The sequence below is a fragment of the Elephas maximus genome, chromosome 24 (assembly GCF_024166365.1).
Source record: "Elephas maximus indicus isolate mEleMax1 chromosome 24, mEleMax1 primary haplotype, whole genome shotgun sequence".
Classification (NCBI taxonomy): domain Eukaryota; kingdom Metazoa; phylum Chordata; class Mammalia; order Proboscidea; family Elephantidae; genus Elephas; species Elephas maximus.
In genome coordinates, this window is record NC_064842.1 from 48693714 (window position 1) to 48714575 (window position 20862).

At 38.3% G+C, this 20862-nt stretch overlaps 1 protein-coding gene across 2 annotated transcripts in view; it reads left to right on the forward strand.

The window, feature by feature from the left end:
- The window catches only part of RNF2 (ring finger protein 2), a 47837-nt gene that overhangs the window by 7694 nt on the left and 19281 nt on the right, over positions 1 to 20862 (forward strand). Inside the window, exon 2 of one of the 2 annotated variants that reach the window (XM_049868345.1) lies at positions 15362 to 15459. The exons of the other annotated variant lie outside the window; for it this stretch is intronic. The gene's annotated coding sequence lies outside the window, so the exon portion shown is untranslated. The remainder of the gene's footprint in view (positions 1 to 15361; positions 15460 to 20862) is intronic. 2 annotated transcript variants of the gene reach the window in all.

A 20862-nucleotide genomic window follows, 5' to 3' on the forward strand; every position in this document is an offset into this window, starting at 1 on the left:
CTAAAAACAGTTTTACCAGTGTTTTATACATAACTTAAATTTGTATTTTTAAACATTTAAATATAATCATTTTCTGCCAACCATTTCACTAATATTTTTAATGAATGCGTAATATTTCAAGTGGCTCTACTATTCTTGTGGCTGGATCCTAAGATTCTTTTTCACTTTATAGCTGTGTTGATGGTAGAGAGGCGCAACGTGGCAATAAAAAAAACCGGAAACCAAACCCATTGCTGTTGAGTTGATTCCGACTCTTTAGCGATTCTATAGGACAGAGCAGAACTGCTGCGATTGGTTTCCAAGGAGTGCCTGGTGGATTTGAACTGCCAACCTTTTGGTTAGCAGCTGTAACTCTTAACCATCACACCACCAGGGTTTCCTTTGTGGCAGTAGGACATAAGTAACTCACAAGCAGTGCCTGCCATCTGAATATGCTTTCCAAGAATGAATCTGTAAACTGTCTTCGATGGCAGTAGCTTCTTTTGCTGGACAGTTGAAGTAAAGAAGGAATTAGAGAAGATAACCTCTTTTTCCTCACTTAAGCTTGGGAATCCTGTTTTAGGTAAATAGATAAGTGTTTCTGGTCTTAAATCAGGGTCCATGAATACATACTATGAAATTTTTGTGCATGCTTTTTTTTTTTTAAATTGGGCTTTAAGTGAGAGTTTACAAGTCAAGTCAGTCATACAAAAATTAATGTACACCTTGCTGTGTACTTCTAGCTGCTCTCCTAATGAGACAGCACACTTCTTCTCTCAACCCTGTGTTCCCATGTCCATCCAGCCAGCTCCTGTCCCCCTCTGCCTTCTCATCTCCCCTCCAGGCAGGAGCTGCCCACATAGTTGTGGGTGTGTTTTTGTATGTTTTTTCCTCCTGAGGTGAGTTCCTCAATTTCATCAGATTCTCATAAGGAATCTGGCTCCAGAAAAGTTAAGAACCATAGACTTAAAGGATTTTGTTAAAAAGTGAAGGTATAGAAAAAACTATAAACACTGCCTGAAACATTTTGCTTCTTTTTATTGTTCAATAATATGGAATTAGCTTTGTTCATGAGAGAATGGGCTTTGCTACTTTTAGTCACTGAAGCTTTTTTTTTTTAATCAGCTCACAGATTGTTTTATGGTTTTCTTTTTTAGCATTGACTATTGGAAGGTCTCATTAAGATTATCAAGCTCTAATTGCTAATAAGTACTTTTGCCCTGATGAGCATAACAACATTTTTTTCATGTTTGGAGCTCTGCATTATTTCCAGAGCAGTAGATTTTTACGGATACTACATGCTCATCTTATAAAGAGGTATATATATGTATGTGTGTGTGTGTGTGTGTGTGTGTGTGTGTGTGTGTGTGTGTATATATATAAGCCCTGGTGGTGCAGTAGTTAAGTGCCTGGCTGCTACCCGAAAGGTGGCAGTTTTACCTACCAGCCTCTCCACAGGAGAAAAGACCTGGTGATCTGTTCCCATAAAGATTAACCCAAATTACAGCCTAGGAAAACTCTTGAAGAAGTTCTACTTTGTCCTGTAGCGTTGCTGTGAATCAGAAATGACTCTGTGGTACACAACAGCAACAGTATATGTATTGGAGTCCTGGTGGAATTGTGGTTAAGAACTATGCTGACCAAAAGGTCAGCAGTTCAAATCTACCAGCCACTCCTTGAAACCCTATGGGGCATTTCTACTCTGTCCTACCGGGTCACTATATATATGTATGTGTGTGTGTGTGTGTATATATATATATGTGTGTGTGTGTGTACCCATTGCCGTCAATGAGTATAATGGCTCTGTGTGTGTGTGTGTACGTACATAACCCAAACCTTGCCGTCAAGTCAATTCTGACTCATAGCGACCCTGTAGAACAAAGTAGAACTGCCCTATAGCTTTTCCAGGGAGCAGCTGGTAGATTCAAACTGCTGACCTTTTGGTTAGCAGCCGTAGCCCTTAACCACAGTGCCTCCAGGATTTGGAAACCAGTGGGGTCACTATGAATCAGAATCTACTCGATGGCAGTGGGGTTTTTTTTTTTTTAAACGCACATATTTAAAAAAGGTTTATATAAAGTTCTTTTTATTGACTCCTCAGAGTCATGTTGATTTCCAGTATATATGAGCTATGCCAAATTTTTCTGCTTTTGTGAACCTAAAGATTGTGTTGATCTTAGGTTTATCAGAGCTGTAACACTTTTTATTCTTTTTTTTTTTTTTTAATAATTTTTATTGTGCTTTCAGTGAAAGTTTACAAATCAAGTCAGTCTGTAACATATAAGCTTATATATACCTACACTTTTTATTCTTAAAGTTTCTGGTTTCTTTCACATGCTCCCTCTTCCAAGTATCTGACTTTGAAATTTCTGGAGCTACATCTGCCTGTAGTAACCTGCAGAAACCAGGGAGACTAGGACTAGAAGAGAAGAGGTATTAAATTGGTTTTGCCTTTTGAAATTGTTTCAAGAACCCAGAATGAGAAATGAGGTCCCCTGACTCCCAGTCTGTGACTGCTGGTATTCCCCATAATAGCCGTTTTTCTGCAAATGAAAACCTATCCTATGTGACAAAGGTGGCACAGTGGTTAAGAGCTCAGGCTCCTAACCACAAGACTGGCATTTCGAACCCACCAGCCACTCCTTGGAAATATGGAGCAGTTTGACTCAATGGTGACGGGTGTGGTTTGGTTTTGGTTATATGACAGAAGGACACCAGAAACATTCTGTACTCCTCTATTCTTGCCTGTTGTCTTAAATTATTGTTTGCTAAAATATGTACTTATTGTAATATGGTAACAATAATAATGGAAGTTGAAAATTGAGGAGAAAAAAAAAACTCTACAAACTCCTAACAACTCCATGTTACCTTCTAAAACAAAACCTTTATGTAGCTGTAATTGTAGTACAGATGTAAATGAGTAGTTTCTTTCTCATCACTTTACCATAAAAGTATTTTTAGTCATGGCATGTAGTACCTGTTGTTTCTAATGCTTGAAAATTTTTTCTCCTGTTGATATTGTAGCAGACGTCTCCTTGTTGATGGCATTATCATTATCAGTGTTTTTTATTAGTTGTAGTAGTAGTAATAGTTTATTTGGTGTAGTGGCTAAGGGCATAGCCTTTCTAGTCACACAGACCTAGGTTTGAGTCTTTACTCTGGCACCGGACCGTCAAGAGAACTGGACTGTGAAGGACATAAAAGCAGACATTGATCCACAGACTATTAGACTAAGAGGGGTCTTGAGTCTACTTAATAGAAAGCCTTAAATTACAAAGGAGGAAGCTTATTGTGAGACCATTAAGCAAGATTCTTGCTTGTTATCTTATTCATTAATTTGTCTTTTAACTCTCTATTTACTAAATGAGGGCAATAATAGTACTTACATCATTGGGTTGTTAGGATTAAATGACGTTTCATATAAAGTGATAAACACTCTGTAAATGGTGCCTATTATTAATAGAATTATTTCTTCGGACTGGATTACTGCGTCAGACTATGAGTAATTGTGTACATTTGGAAATGAAGTGCCTACCCACTTTTCCAAAAGAGTTACTGCACTTGCTGTTACGAGAGCAGAGGTATCAGCCTTCAGTTTTTCCCTCTTCCCTTTAACCTTTCTTTATCTGTTCTTTCTTAGATGCTGTGTTACTACCTCATCACAGTTTTAGTTTTTCGGAAATGCAGGACCCGTTAGTATATTTTCAGTGGCACAAGGGGGATGTTGCTGTGACTTCCTACGTTGTTACTTGCTGGGAATAATACATGTGTTCATCAGCACCTCTGCTGCTTCTCACAGGAATTGGCACTTGACGGGCATTTCTCTTCCCAGGAAAGGGTAACAGCCTTGATATAGCACTTTTCAAAAGTTGTTGACTTCTGGTATATGGGGCCTTGGACTAAAAGTCAATAGGTAGACTTGTCTTGTTAGCTTTATCATTAATTTATGAGTATGTAAATCTTTAAGCTTTGCTTATGCTTTAATTGTGTTTCACACACTCCTCCCAGAGGTTGGGGTACTGATCTGTTTGTACCATTAGATCTGCAGATGTTTATTGGAAGCGAGCCACGCGTGGTGATGGCATAAAGAGTTCATAGTAAGCTGGTTACTGCTACTTTATTAGCACGCTCCCTTGCTTTCAGTTTCCTGTGATCTGCTTGGGGATGTGAATGAAATTGGTAGCCTCCCTTGCTCCACTTAAGGACTCGGAATTTTTCTACTCTGCTCAGGAAATTATCAGATATATTTTGCACTTCATCATAGGACACTGGGAGACCCTGAAAAGTAGACTACTGAAAGTAGACCCTGTAAGAATGGTCCCTCTTTCTGGTGTAGAGTTGGTGCATGTCCAGGGCTGAGACTCCGGATTATGCTATCATCATCTGATACCTAAAGTACTAGTGGGTTATTAGTAGGTGACTTGATTAAAATAATTGGATGAAGTAGACTGGAAACCCCTTAGGCAAGCAGAGGTTGAGACATCTTTAGAAGGGGTCAGAAATCTAGGCTGGCAGATGAGAGCCAGGAGGTAAAATACCAGCGAAGAAATATGTCTTTATTAGGAGGACAGACAATTAGAATTGAAGAAATTGCTGGCCAGCATGGCTTCGTAGAAAGAATTGAAGAAATCAACAAAAATTGAAGATTCGACCAAAGTGAGCAAAAAACAAACCAAAAAACCCTGAAGTGTACAGCCCCTGGCGCCAAGTCTGTAAGTGGCTCATTGTTTAAAGTATTTACGCAGAGGAGCCAGATAGGTATGGAGAAGTATGGATCAGCTGTTCTCTTTAAGAAAGTAAAAAGCAGAAAACCTTGGCTGTGACTTGGGAAGCTAGCTGTATGAACTTTAATACACAATATGCCTGTTTTTGACCTGCTTCAAAAAGAAAAGACGAGATGAGGAAATGACTGTTGAGTTTGCCTGAAGCATTCAAGCTGATAGAAGCTGCTGAAGGTAGAAATGCCTTCTTTACTCAAGAGAACCGGACTGTCTTTAGGCACTATCCTGTCAAGGACATTTAAGGAAACTTTGATCCACAGAATATTAGACCTAAGAAGGATCTTAAGGCTACTTAATATAAAGTCTTAAATTTACAAATGAGGAAACTTGGGTGACAAGCCCTAATTCAGTCAAGAATCTGGAAGCAGAGCTTCTTTGCCATAAAAGTGTGTGTAGAAAATTTGTGGCTAGTCCTCTATATCAGTCATAAAATCTTTCTCCACCTAGTGCCAACAAACATTTAGCAAGGACGAGCACAAACATGGGAGAAAACTGTTAGGGGATCTTTGATTTCTACTTCTGAGGAAGACGCAGCCTGGTGACAGCTGTGCTGCTTTTAGAAAGAGAAACGTGGAGATGGTGTGTCTAATGCTTCATATTTCATAATCTTATTAAGGAATCTGCACCCTGTATACCTACTTTGGAAACCCTGGTGGCGTAGTGGTTAAGTACTACGGCTCCTCACCGAAGGGTCGGCAGTTCAGATCCGCCAGGCGCTCCTTGGAAACTCTATGGGGCAATTCTACTCTGTCCTATAGGGTCACTATGAGTCAGAATTGACTCAACGGCACAAGGTTTGGTTTTGTTTTTGGTTTGGTATACCTACTTTATTGTTCACAGTATAGGAAGTTAGTGTGTTAAAGTTATATTTTACAGTATGCATATATATACACACACACATAAAATATGTGTCTGTGTTTACATATAAATTTTCTCATCTTTGTTATGAGTTTTAAAAGATAGCATGCTAATTTCATATCATCGGAGAAGAGATGAACTAAACAATGATGGTGAGATAAATTGCCAGTACATTGGGGTGGGGGCAGATTCGGACATCTAAAGTGTTAAAAAAAAAAAAAGGAAAGCCTGAAAGTTTTAGAAGAAAGTATGGGTGGATTTTTTAAAAAAGTATTTAGGTGATTTTTCCAAAGAAGCCATAGAGGAAAAGATAAATACATTAAAAAAATGGCCCAAAGAAGTCAAAAAGCAAAGTTACGAACTGGGAAGAAGTGTTTAACTTACGGGGATTCACCCTAGGTAACTTTGTATTGCTAAAGCTAAAATCGGCCAAACATACACTGAACCAGGTTTGGTCATTAATAAATTTTGAGCTGTATCTGTACTGGGAGTCTTCCAGTACAGTTCAGGGACTTCTAGCAGCTTCTGGAAATGCCAGGAGTTTCCTGAGGTTAAACACCAGTCTTAAGCTAGAACAGAGGTTCTCAACTGTGGCTGCACGTAAGAACCATCTGGCTGGCTTTCAAACCATGCTGGAGCTCCATTCCAGGAGAATGTTGATTCACTTGGTCTGAAATGGGACCTTGGTATCAGAGTTGTTTAAAAGCTCTGCAGGTGATTCTGATATGCAGCCAAATTTGTGAACTGTTTCTCTAGGGGAAGACTGTTTTTTCCTGTGGGTATATTTAATTTTTTTTTGGCAGAAGAGAAAAAGACTCCTTTGGGGAAGTAAACTGAAGTTAATGTTTTCCTTCACCTTCTACCCACTGTGCTGTTGGCTTTTTCCTGACATTTGTGTTCAGTTGGTATATTATTTTCCTATTGCCATTGTAACAAATTACCACAATTTAGTGGCTTAACAATACAAATTTATCATCTTACGGCTCTGGAGTTCAGAAGTCTGAAATGGGCTTTACAGGATTAAAATCAAAGTGTTGGCAGGCCTGCATTTCTTCTAAAGCCCTGAGAGAATCCATTTTCTTGACTTTTCTAGCTTCTAGAAGTCTCATGTATTCTTTAGCTCATGACTGCTCCATTTCCATGCCAGCAGCTAGTCTTCAGATCACTTTTTGAATGTGACACCTGCTTCTTTCATCACATCTCCTCTGACTCTGCTTTTGTGGTCACATCAACTTTTCTGATTCTTACAGTAACCCTTGTAATTACATTGGGCCCACTTGGATAATCCAGGATAATTGCAAAATCCTTTTTTTTTTTTTTGTGGCTTTTTTTTAATTAACTTTTATTGAGCTTCACGTGAATGTTTACAAATCAAGTCAGTCTGTCACATATAAGTTTACATACATCTTACTCCATACTTCCACTTGCTCTCCCCCAATGAGTCAGCCCTTCCAGTCTCTCCTTTCGTGACAATTTTGCCAGCTTCCCACTCTCTCTATCCTCCCATCCCCCCTCCAGACAGGAGATGCCAACACAATCTCAAGTGCCCACCTGATATAATTAGCTCACTTTTCATCAGCATCTCTCTCCCACCCACTGTCCAGTCCCTTTCATGTCTGATGAGTCGTCTTCGGGGATGGTTCCTGTCCTGTGCCAACAGAAGGTCTGGGGACCATGGCCGCCGGGATTCCTCTAGTCTCAGTCAGACCATTAGGTATGGTCTTTTTATCAAAATCCTATTTTTAATCACATTGGCAGAGTCCTTTTTTCCATGTAAGGTAACATGTTCACAAGTTCTTGGGATTTGGATGTAGACTCCTTGGGGGCCCGTTATCAGCCCACTATAGTTGGTGACTTAATTCAGAAGGCTGCTAAAAATATACAAATGGAATATTTTAGTGTATCTTAAAATTGATATCAGTTGTAACCCAAAGTAAAATAGCTTTTATGTAGTAAGTTTTGATTAATGTTTATTACACTGGTTGGAACTCTAGGAACCCTGGTGGTTTAGTGGTAAAGAGCTATGGCTGCTAACCCGAAGGTCGGCGGTTAGAATCCACCAGGTGCTCCTTGGAAACCCTATGGGGGTAGTTCTGCTCTGTCCTTTAGGGTCTCTGTGAATCAGAAGTGACTCGACGGCAATGGGTTTGGTTTTTTTTTTTTTTGGTTTGTTCTACTCCTTAGGAACAGTCTGCAGTTTTTCATTTATTGTTAGGAACGTAGGTGGGATAAGATAGGTTAGCTTGTCTTTTTTTATTATGACAGCGGCAGTAATAGCTATTATATATTCATCACAGAATTTTATGAAATACATACTGTGTTTCAACTCAGGCAGGATTTCATACTTTGATTTTTTTGGAGTGTTACAGAAGAGTAGTTTATATCTAGCAGGGTAGATGTTCACCAGGAGGTTTTTTCCTGCCCAGTAACAGTGCTTATGAGTTGTTTTTCTACCAGCTGCAGATAATCCACGACACTGGTACATGGTGGAATCATTTTGAAACCTACTCATCCTGCACCTGTGAGTTCACTTAATAAGCCCAAACAAGACCCTTTGATCCTTTTCACACTACATGTTCTTAAATTTTTGACTACTATAAACTGAAATTTCCCACCAGAACCTTTTGTGCCAACATATTTATTTTTCTGGATGACTTTCAGGTACCTTATATTCAGCAAGTCCAAAATTCAGCTTCCTGTTCCCTCCTAGAAAATGTATACCACTTCCTATTTTGCTATTTCACCTTTTAGTGTTAACATCTACACAGCCAGAAACTTGGGAACTGTTTTTTACTCTTCGCTCTGTCATTTTCTACATCCCATGTATTTTACTCCCTAAGTAAATTCAGATCTGTCCCTCCTAATTTATCCTTATTATTAACAGCCCTAGTTTAGGCCTTCGTCATCTCTTATTTGAATTATTGCACAAGCCTTTTAATTGATATTCTTGCTTCCCTCCTCCATCCTCCATAGTGTTGCCAGAGTTGATCTCTTTAAAAGGTAAATCTTGTTATTCAACTGTGGCCCTTTCCTGTCGTCTTTGCATGGGATAGTAAACAGACAAACTTGTTGCCATCGAGTCAATTCTGACTCATAGCGACCCCACAGGATAGAGTAGAACTGCACCATAGGGTTTCCAAGGAGCAGCTGGTGGTTTCGAGGTGCCAACCTTTCCACTCTTAACCACTGGCCCTTGATAATCTGGTCCACAGCTTAATGCTTCAGCCTCATCCTGTGCTGGTCCCTAGATTCCTCTCCCTCCCCTGCCCATCCCTGGCCCCCCACCCCCCCAAAAATACCATGCTGGGAAACCCTGGTGGTATAGTGGTTAAGTGCTACGGCTCCTAACCAAAAGGTCAGCAGTTTGAATCCACCAGGCTCTCCTGGGAAACCCAGTGGGGCAGTTCTACTTTGTTTTGTAGGGTCTCTGTGAGTTAGAATTGACTTGATGGCAGTGGGTCTCTGGACCGTGCTGAGTTTTGTCTTTGCTTATTATGTTGGTCCTTTGAGACTGCTTTCCTTTTGCTCATGTAGTTAATTTCCGCCTAAACTCTCCTTCTCCAAGGAGGGGTCTCTTTCACTAGGAAATGTTTTTTGATTTCTGCTCCCCTATTTGACCTCTCTGTGCGCTTGTAGCATTTACCAAATCGTACTTGAAAAGACATTGAGGGGCTACCCACTCCGCTAGCCAATAAACTATTAGAGGGTCTCATTTCCTATTATATGGTGGCTCTCAGTAAATGTTTCCTAAACTGTTGAACTCAACTGTTTTTAATCATAGGTCTGTTAACTTCTAATACGGATAGGCAAAAGGACAGAAGGAAAACAGGGCTGGTTATGCTGTAACTTATGTTGATTAATTAGACCTCCATAGGACTGCCCTATATCCTCAAGCCTTGTTGGACATCATATTCCACCCTGTACTGGAGAAGGACTTAACTGGGCTATTGAAAAAGGATCTGAGGGGCAGAGGTAGTGTGGTGGTAGTGCTAGTGTTAGAGGAGATGAGATAGTGATGGGTAACGCATGGTAAGAAAGCACAGATCTTATTAAATTATCTAGATTTGCATTTTAAGTGAAACTTTAAAAAAATTTTAAAAACTTTCTAACAGTATCAGCACTCATAAACTTAATTAAGACTGGGTAATCACTGGCAAATCACCTTTGAAAGGTTCCTGCTCTGTGTTCCACAGTGTTGAAAGATATAATCCAATTAGGGATTGATGATACTGCTTTTTTAAATAAAGAAACTGTTAAGTTACCAAAAGTAATTTAGATGAGTATTCCAGATGTTTTCAGTACAATGACAACTTTTAAATAAAGAATGCTTTGTGTCTTTTTTTGTGCTTTAAGTGAAAGTTTACAATTCAAATCAGTTTCTCATACAAAAACTTACACACATTGTTATGTGAACCTAGTTGTTCTCCCAATTATGTGACAGCACGCTCTTCTCTACCCTGTATTTCCTGTGTCCGCTCCTGTGTCCTGTCCCCCCTCTGCCTTCTCATCTTGCCTCCAGAGAGGAGCTGTCCACTGAGTTTCATGTGTCTGCTTCAGCTAAGAAGCACATTCCTCTCTTTGTGTCTTTTAGAAGCTTACAGAAATTATTAATGTCTGGTTTAACAGCTGTAGCTTTAGACTAAACTGCTGAAAGTAATTTTTATGAGGTGATGGTTTTTTAATGGTTACTGCAGGCATTGTTATGATGTCATTTGAATTGCTTACTCAGAACTTACTGTATTGCTTTCTGGTTTGTCTAGTCTTGAGTAAATTTCTAAAATCTAACACACGTATTCTGTAAGCAAGCATTGTTTTAATTAAGAACAGATTGCTTATTCACATGTTTTATAATATAATGCAGAAGGAAAAAAATGCTAATGGGACAATAATCATGGAAGAACAAGATAAATTTCTTATTTAAAAAAAAGACAGCTTCTTAATACCCTTTGTTTCTTAATGCTTGGGGAAACAAATCTCAAATGAAGAAAAATGCTTTATAGGAAATCCCAAACCCACTGCTGTAGAGTAGATTCTGACTTGCAGCATCCCTAGAACAGAACTGCGCCATGGTGTTTCCAAGGCTGTAAATCTTTACAGAAGCAGATTGCCACATCTTTCTGCCACAGAGCAGCTGGTGAGTTCAAGCTGCTAACTTTTTGGTTGGCGGGTGACTGCTTTAACCTCTGCACCACCCAGGATCCTGCTTTATAGGAAAAGGGGATAATAATCTAAGTAACTTGAAAGTGATTGTGTTTTGTGCTATGTATTTCACAGTTTAAAAAACAAAAGAAACACATTATATACAGGATAAAGACCTAAGTGTCAGCCATGGGGAGTTGGTTAAGTTCATTGGTATGTTATAGTTATTGTTAGCTTTGGTGAGTGTGGTAGTCTGAAAAATGGCCCCCCAAAAGATGTTGTTAGCTGCTGTCAAGTCAGCTCCTGTCTCATGGTGGCCCCATATAAAACGGGATCGAGCTGTTACGATCCATAGGGTTTTCACTGGCTGATATTTGGAAGTAGATCACCAGGCCCCTCCTCCTAGTCCAACTTAGTCTGGAAGCACCACTGAAACCTGTTAGCATCACAGCAGCATGCACACCCCCACTGACAGATGAGTGGTGGCTGCACCTGAGGTGCATTGGCCCGGAGCCGAACCCAGGTCTTCACATGAATGGAGAGAATTGAGAATTCTACAACGGAACCACCAGTGCTCACCCCCCGAAAGATACTATCTAAGTCCTAAACTTTGGAACCTGTAAATGTTACCTTATTTGGAAAAAGGGTATTTCAGATATGATCAAGGATTTTGAGATGGATCATTTTGTATTATCTGGGTGGGCCCTAAATGCTATCACAAGTGCCTTTGCAAGAGAGAGACAGAGGAGAGAGGAGGAAGCGGTGTAACCATGGATGCAGAGATTGGAGCGATGCTGCCAGGAGGTAAGAAGCTGGAAGAGGCAAGGAATGGATTCTCCCCTAGAGCCTCTGGAGGGAGCAAGGCCCTGCTGACGTCTTGATTTTGACCCAGTGATACTAATTTTGGAATTTTGGCCTCCAGAACTGTGAGAGAGTACATTTCTGTTTTAACCGTTCAAACTTGTGGTAGTTAGAGCAGCAAGAGCATTCTTCAAAGTGTAAATTGTCGTTAGGTGCCCTCGAGTTGGTTTTTGACTCATAGTGATCCAGTGTGGCAGAGTAGAACTGTCCATAGTTTTCTGGGCTGTAATCTTCACGGGAGCCGATCACCTGATGTTTTTTTCCATGGAGCCACTGTGTGCCTTTGAACCACTAACCTTTCTGTTAGAAGCCAAGTACTTAACCATTGAGCCACAGGGCTCCTTGTAGTGTAATCAGATACTTCTAAATAGTCCTAGTTACCTAAACTCTTCTTTGGGTATAATTTATAGCTTACTCGTATTAGGCTGTAATCCTATTTCAGATACTTTTGAATAGACCAGACCATTTTTTATGATTAAAGCAGTTGATAAACAGTTTTAAGCACAGAACTCTTGAGGTTTTAGCTCCAGGTAAATTATATTTTAAAACTCCTTTTTTTTTTTTTTTTTTTAAAGCCCATTCTGGAGGCTCTCTTGTGGCTGCTTTTATATAGCTGTAGTCTGGTAACCAGAACACGATTCAGACCCCTAAAATTTTACAATACAATGTCAGCTTTATTGCCTGTATCTGCTATTTAATATGAGTTCCACCTTGACCCACACCATAGAAAATCTGTACTTGAGTCTCTTGTCTAAGAACCAAGTTTGGAGTGCACTGTGATCCAGCATGTGCCAGGGTCTCATGTGTGACTTTGGTTAATTAAGAGTCTGACCAAAGAATAACCAAACAAACCAAACCCAGTGCCGTCGAGTCGATTCTGACTCAAAGCCACCCTATAGGACAGAGTAGAACTGCCCCATAGAGTTTCCATGGAGTGCCTGGCGGATTTGAACTGCTGACCCTTTGGTTAGTAGCTGTAGCACTTAACCGTTACACCACCAGGGTTTCCCCAAAGGATGAAGACCATATAAATTCTCTACACTTTAGCCCTACCTGTATCAAGCAATCATCAGATAGCAGTGTACTTGAGCTATATTATCTAATCCCCTCAAAGTTTGTGTGAGTGGGTGAGTGGGTGGTGATCCAGGAGGCATGGATGGACTGCCTCTGGATATTCTGCAAAGCTGTGGTTCAAGATGCCCGTCTTTATGCCATCTAGCACCCTCTTTTTAAAGAATCTACAATTTTTTCCTGTAATTTAAACCAGAAAAGTCACTATCAAACATGTTTCTCTTTTTATCTTAAGCTTCCAGAACTATACTTAGTATTCAGCTGCATGGGGGTTACTAACAGTAGACAAAGAAATCTGCCCTTTCTGGCATTTTTAAAAAAAATTTTCTTGGAATGTAATATTTTTTTGTGACCTAGCTCGAGTCTTTTTTAAAAAAAATTTTTTTTATTGTGCTTAAAGTGAAAGTTTACAAATCAAGTCAGTCTGTCATACAAAAACTTAATACACTTTACTATATACTTTTAGTTGCTCACCCCTAATGAGACAGCACACTCTTCTTTACCCTGTATTTCTGTGTCTATTCATCCAGCTTCTGTTGCCCTTGGCTTTCACATCACCCCTCTAGACAGGAGATGCCTACCTAGTCTCATGTGTCTACTTGATCCAGGAGGCTCACTTCTCAAGAGTATCATTTTCTATCTTATACTCCAGTCCAATCCCTGTCTGAAGAGTTGGCTTTGGGAATGGTTCATGTCTTGGGCTAACAGAAGCTCTGAGGACCATGACCTCTGGGGTCTTTCTAGTCTCAGTCATACCATTAAGTCTGGTCTTTTTATGAGAATTTGAGGTCTGCATCTTAGTGTTCTTCTGCTCCTTCAGGGTTTCTCTGTTAAGTTCCCTGTCATGGCAGACATGGGTTGTAGCTGGGCATCATCTAGTTCTGGTCTCAGGCTGAGTAGTCTCTGATTTATGTGGCCCTTTCTGTCTCTCTTGGAAACCCTGGTTGCATAGTGGTTAAGTGTTACAGCTGCTCACCAAAAGGTTGGCAGTTCAGATCCACCAGGAAGCTCTTTGGAAACTCTGTGGGGCAGTTCTACTCTGTTCTACAGAGTTGCAGTGAGTCAGAATCGACTCAATGGCAATGGGTTTGTTTGGTTTTTTTTTTTTTTGGTTTCTGTCTCTTGAGCTCATAATTACCTTGTGTCTTTGGCTTTCTGGCAGTTTTTGTTTGTTATGCAGTAAGTCCTAAAATAGTAGTCATAAATTTTGAGTTAGCATACCTATTGGCTTTCTGTCACATGAGGCACATAAGCTAACATTCTTATACTTTCAGTATTTTCTTTTCAAAAATAACTTACTCTTTTTGAAAAGTGATTAATGTATTTGTTACCATAAAAGGCTTGATAAATTAGGGAATGGTCAAGTCATTTTTTTCCCTGATCTTTTACATATTGGAGCACTGAGAAATAAGAACGCTTGTTTATTGAAATAAATGATGATATCCTTTCACTTTTTTGTGCCAAGCACTTTACATGACCATCTCATTCAATTTTGCCGACGACTTTGAAAAGTTTATCACTTTACAGACTTAAAAAAAAAAAGCCTCTGAGATCTGAGAGGTTGAGAAATTTGTCTGTGGGCTCACAGCCAGTAACTGCTGGAATTAGGATGCAAATCCAAGGTGATCCAGTTTCAGGGATCACTTACCATGCTTCCTAGCTGCTGCATTTGTTGTACCATAATGTAAGGACATTCCTAAAATAAGTTCTCTGTGGTTAGTCTTGAGGAATTTATGGTTTAGTGGATCTATTTTCCCTTCTAGGGAAACTAGGAAAAGGTCTTGGGCACAAATGTATGGCCCAGTCAGCGTATTTGGGGGTTTTGGGGTTTGAAATAACTGAATGGGAACCTGTATTAGTGTTGTCTTTTCACTTGAACATTGTTTGCCCATCTAACATCTACAGACTGGCTCTTGGTTTTTTTCATTCATAACCCGTTTAATGATTGTAACTTAGGATTGAGATAGAAATGACATTTTAGGATGTTTCCATATTACTTTGTTTGCTAGGTACTGTTAAATGAATATTTCTATTTAGAAACAATGTTATAGTAAGTGATTAGGCCTCTAGTCTTTAAAACATTAACCCATAGTATAGTCGAACTAGAATACAGATACAGCTTTTCCAGTATCTCAGACACAGAAGTATAGTATGTTTTTAATGGAAAAAGTTAGAATGAAAATTTTAATTTGTAAGTTGGGAACTTAATAGACTTTTGTTATGAAAAAAAATTTTTTAAAATATTTTCAAAAGTTTATTATTCTTCTGAAAGCCTGGATTAAAGCATAACTAAAGGAACCAAATTCTGTGTGTTAGAATGATAGATTTTTAATATCTATACTCATATTATCCTGAAAGTAGACATGATTTCTGGGGCAGGGACAGATGATTATTAACTCATAGCAATAATTGCGTCCATTCCCCTTTACCCTAGTTCTTCCCTGCAGGGCAATGTGATGAGAGATGATGTCATCCCATGTGTACCAGGTCTACTGGGCAGGTGAGGAACCCCCAGAATTAGGAATCTAGGTGCTTACATACACGCTGTCCACCTTTTCCTCCTGAAAGAGGGAGAGAAACCTTTGCTTTCTAATGTAAACAAATTCTCCTTAGGACCAGAAGGGGAAGGATCTTACGTTTTTAATCTTTGGAATGTAAATAAATGTTTCTAGGGGGAAGATCAGAGAAGTCTCAGAATTTACAACCCTTGGAATGTCTCCGTAGTCCAGGTTTCATCCCCCTTGAGATGTGAACACATGCCTCTGGAGAGGTAAATCTTTTTACCATCTATTCAGTTTCTTTTAAGTTTTCAAGGCTTGTCACTTTGACCAAGCTCCCAGGTTTCTTTGTTCAGAAAGCCCTAACCATTTAGACACACAAAAATAGTTTCTCTACATGTAGAAAATAGACCAACTGTGGAGTCTTCCTATTTTTGCCCTTTTCTGTGGTCATTTGAAGTGACTTTCAGTCATGAATGTGAAGTGTTAAAGTTACCTAATTTGAGCTCGTCTCTTAACTTAGTCATACCATTGTTGAGTCCTTCATCAGTTATTTATTAGCAAAAAAAAAAAAAAAAAAATTTTTTTTTCTATATGCCAGGCTCAGCGCTAGGTGGGTACTGGGGATATTGTGGTAAGATAGAGAACTCCTTCCTTCAGGGAGCTTATAAAAGTGCTGTAGTGGGGGGAAAAAATGGGAGAACTTGAGAGAAAGAATGACAGAGTAAGAATTTCTTTAGAATGTGGTCACGGAAGGCTTTTCTGAGATTACATTTAAACAGACCTGAATTCCAAGAAGGAGTTAGCCATGATAAAATCACAGGGAAGAGAACATTCTGTTCTAGGTAGAATGACAAACTAGTGAAAAGATTCTAAAAGGTGAATGAATTTGGCAAGAGTGATAAAAAGATGGCAAGCAAGGCTGAAACAAGCTGAACAGACCTCAAAATCACAAACACTTAATACCTCTCAGTGTTTGGACTTCTTTTTTAATGGCTTAAATTGGATCACACTATACATTTTGTGGAGCCCTGGTGGCACAGTGATTAAGAGCTATGGCTGCTAACCAGAAGGTTGGCAGTTCGAATCCACCAGCCACTCCTTGGAAACCCTATGGGGCATTTCTGCTCTATTCTGTTGGATCACTGTGAGTTGGAATTCACTCGATGGCAACGGGTTTGATTCAGCTGGCTTTATACACTTTGTTCTACCACTTAATGTAATGTTATGTGTGTATGTTTTATCCCATGCCAGTAACATAGCTACATAGTATTCTGTACCATAGATAAATCCTAATTAGCAGTTTTTCTGTTGTCAGACATAGATAGATAGGGTTTTATGACTTCTTGCTATTACAAGCAGTGCTGTGATGATCATTCTTGTACATATGTTTGTATATACCTGTATGTGAATTCTTTTTGGATAGATTCCTAAGAGAGCCATTCCCAGGTCAAAGTTGAAGCACATTAACATTTTTGACAGATATAATAAGCTGCTCTGAGAGATGAAGCTTCAGCCAATCCAGTAGAGTGTTACTATTTGGTCATCGAGTGATTTGGGAATTTTTCTGTTAGGATCCCCGTCTATATTCTTTTGATGTCCGTTGGCTTCTATTTTTTAAAATATTATCTTTTGATTCACAAGTTAATTTTGTTGACTTTTTAAAAGAATAAGTTGACTATTTTAGAGTTTTAAAGTACCTGTGTGTGTTAAGGTACATGTTGTACTGAGGTTATACGAGCTGATATGTCTACTGTTACACTTTAAAGAATGTGAATTCTTAACTGTATGTTGATGAAGGATAAATTAAAAAGCGGGGAATGGATTTCCATAGATATTTTTGTAATTGCTCCCGTATAGCTTGATTCATCCAGTTTGCATTTCCAGAAATACATTCTTAAAACTAAATAATTAAGCCTTAACTGCCAAACTGCTCTGTTCCCAGAGCTGTGCCAATGTACACTTCAGTGATTGGAGAATCCCTCTTTCTGTGTACCCTTTCTAACACCAGATTTTCAGATGTCTTAATTTTTGCCAGTATCTCAGACAGAGAAATAAGCTATAAGATTGTTTTGATTTGTAACTTGATGGTTTAGTAATGTCAGTAAGCGCAGTTTAATTTTATTGGCCATTTGTATTCTTCTGTTAATTACTTATTCATCATTTTTGCCTATATTGAGTTGTCTTAAATTTATTTGGGAGGACTCAGTATATATTATGGGTATTGGCCTCTGTGTATTATATATTTTGCAAATACATTCTCCCTGTCCATTGCTTATCTTTTTATATTTGTTTATGATGTCTTGTTACTGTACAGAAGTTTAAAAATTCTTGAGGTTGGGTATGAAACTTTTCTTAAAGTCTGGGTATTACATCTTGCTGAGGCTACGTTCCTAGCCCCAGGAGTCTTGATCTTTTATAGTTTTTTCTAAATGCCGAACCACTCTGGATTTTATCTTTATTCATTTATTTTTAGGTACAGCCGATTTAATTTAAAAATGTAACAACAACAAAAAAAAGTTATCCCTCTGATTCAAAACATTCTGAATTCCCATAAATTCAAGTGACTCCTTTTGAACTCTTTATTTTGTTAGGATTATTCTTTTTCAGAACTATCCTGGATGTACGTATGCATTTTCCAGGTGACATTAGAATCAGTTTGTTGGTATTTTGATTGCGATTGCATTGGGCTTATATGTATATGTATCCAGTTCAGATCCTCTTTGATGTCCTTCATTGAAGTTGTAGAATTTTGACTCACAGGTATTTTGTAAAATTTGTTGTTAGGGATTTTATAGCTTTTGTTGCTGTTGTGAAGGAGCTCTTTTTAAAAATACATTCCTAAATGGTTAGTAGGAAAACTATGGGTTTTCTTCTCGTATGGCATATTTTTCTCCAGGTCACCCTGTTACTGCTTTTTCTAGTTCTAATAATTTTTCATTTGATTCTGTTTGATTTTCTAGATAACTATCAATCTGTACCAATGGTATTTTTCACTTTTTCCCTTGTTTATATTTCTCTCCCTTTCCGGGGAGGTATGGGCAGGGTGTTTGGCATTAGTTAGGCATTCATAACAGAATGTTGCAGGGATGTCTTTGTTTTGTCCCTGACCTTTTTAAGGGAAATGCGTCAAAACTTTTAACATTAATTAAGATGTTTGGGGACTTCTGGTAGGTTTTTATCAAGTTAAAGGTGTTTCATTCTATTTCTAACTTACTAAGATATTTAATTAGAAATTGTTTAATGTTTTCAAATGCTTTTTCTTTCCAGAGGATCATAGGGGAAAAAGTAAATCACATTGGTGGATTTTCTCATGTTGAGTTATCCTTACACTCCTTGAATAATGTTGTTAGTTGCTATCAAGTGGATTCCAACTCATGGTAAACACTACTCATTTGTGGCATATTGTGCTGGGATTGAATGATGTTATTTAGGATTGCCCCTGGTCATTCAAATATAAGATTGATCTATAGCAGTTTTTCCCATGAGAGTTCATGGAGGTCTGAGGATCTCTAAATGTATTCTTTAGGGCCTGCAAGCTCTGTAAGAAATTCTAATGTAATTTTAAATTTTATTGTTAAGCTAAAAACATAAAGCATATTGTAGATCTGCATGAGCCCCTTATAAGTGAGAACTGTTAATTGATTTAGGACCCGTGTACATTTTTGACTATAATCTTGGGTCCCAAGTGAAGGACAAATGACACTGTGAAATGAGATATAATTTATGTAATTGTGTGAACAGCTGTAGGTAATATAGGACTACTGAAAGCCAAAGAACTAGTGTAGTAGGGAAAGGTGACAGATAATAGATGTGTTATGCAGATCCCACATTTGTACACACTGTCTTGCAGTAGTTCATGAATATAATAGTAAATAATCTTCTGGTTGAAAATTAAAAAAAAAATTTTAGAGAGCACTGTTAACTTGACTGGTGCCATCAAAATGGCATTAAATGGATTAAGAGGGGGCAAATAGCAATAGCATTGATGTTGGCCCAGAGAAATGGTACATCATGTTCAGAATTCAAAATTTAAGAAGTATTATAGGTGTCCAGTATTCTTTTACCTGGTTTGAGTATCAGGGTTATTAATTTTCTGGCCTCCTAGAATAAGTTGGGAGACTTTAAATATTTTTATATGCTGTGAAACAGTTTATATTAGGAACTACCTGATACAGCTTCCTTATAAAGCTTTCAGCGCTAGGTGCCTTTTGGGTGTACATATAGGTGGGGTGTACATATAGGTACATATAGGTAGATACTTTTCCTGTAGTAGTTATTGGTCTATTTGAGTTTCCTTCTCCACTTGAATTAATTTTGTTAATTTATTACAAAATTGTTCATTCTTTTCTCAATTATAAATTTATTGATAGAAAATTGAATATAGCATTGTCTGATAAATTTGATTTTTAGAATCTCCTTCATATCTGTACTTATGCGCCTTATTGTTATACATTAACTTTTCTTGGGTTTGTCGGATTTTTTTATTTTTAGCTGTTTGTATTTAGTGTCTGCTTTTATAATGATCATTTTTCTCTTCTACTTTCTTTAGATTCATTTTCTAATTTCTAGTGCTTGGTTCAATTTTTCCCAGTCTTTATGGTTTTCTGATTTGAAAAATAAGTTATACATATTTATAAGAGATTTTTTTTACTACATACATTCTGATAAGATAGTATTTTTTAATTTTGTTAATTTCTAAAGAACATGTAGTTTCAATTTTGATTTCTAAGTGTGGTTTTTTTGTACTTAAACTACCCTTGGTTTTTGGAAACCCTGGTGGTGTAGTGGTTGAGTGCTACGGCTACCAAGCAAAAGGTTGGCAGTTCACATCCAGCAGGCGCTCCTTAGAAACTCTATGGAGCAGTTCTACTCTGTCCTGTAGAGTTGCTACGAGTTGGAATTGACTCGACGGCAGTGGGTTTTGGTTTACTTGGTTTTTGTGAAGATCACCATCATTTTTTCTGATAATGCATTTCCTGTCTTCTTCATTGGCTTCAGTTCTAGCCTCTGGCCTCTTGGAATGTAATGGTTAACCTAGACCATCCCTTCTTGTTTCCTTCCCCTTTCTCTACTCTACTTATATGATCATTCACTCCCACAGCTTGTATTAGCGTGTATACATAGGTGACTCCCAAATACTATTCATGGAAATCACAGTTCATTCATATCTTAAAAACAAAAGGTGAATATGTTACACATTCTTGGCTTGGACAGAGGGGTGCCACAGGCAGAAATGCAGCTTCTCAATAAAGAACAGGAAAGGTTATATATGATTTGGAGGAAGGGTAGAATTTAGATAGATTAAATTTAAATAAAGTAGTATATTGCCGTAAAGCAAAAGAATGACTAATTTCTCAAGAGTTTCTCTTCAAACAATGACTGCTAAAAGTGGAAATTTGAGCTTCCTATGTATGCATAGATCATGTCCTTCAGGACAGAGTAGAATTTACAGCTTCCTTTTTATGTGTGGACTGTGTCCAAGGCAAAAATGGAATTTTTCATTCTCACTCTCCTCTTTAGGCCCTCCTTGGCCAGATCACAGGAAGCCAGTAAGTCTTCTTCAGATCTACACTCTTGACATGGTTCTTAAAAACTGAGTTAGTGGTTTTGAGTCAGCAAGATTTTGTCCCTTTTCTGTGGTCTTAGGAGCCTCTGTTGTACTGTCTGGTAAG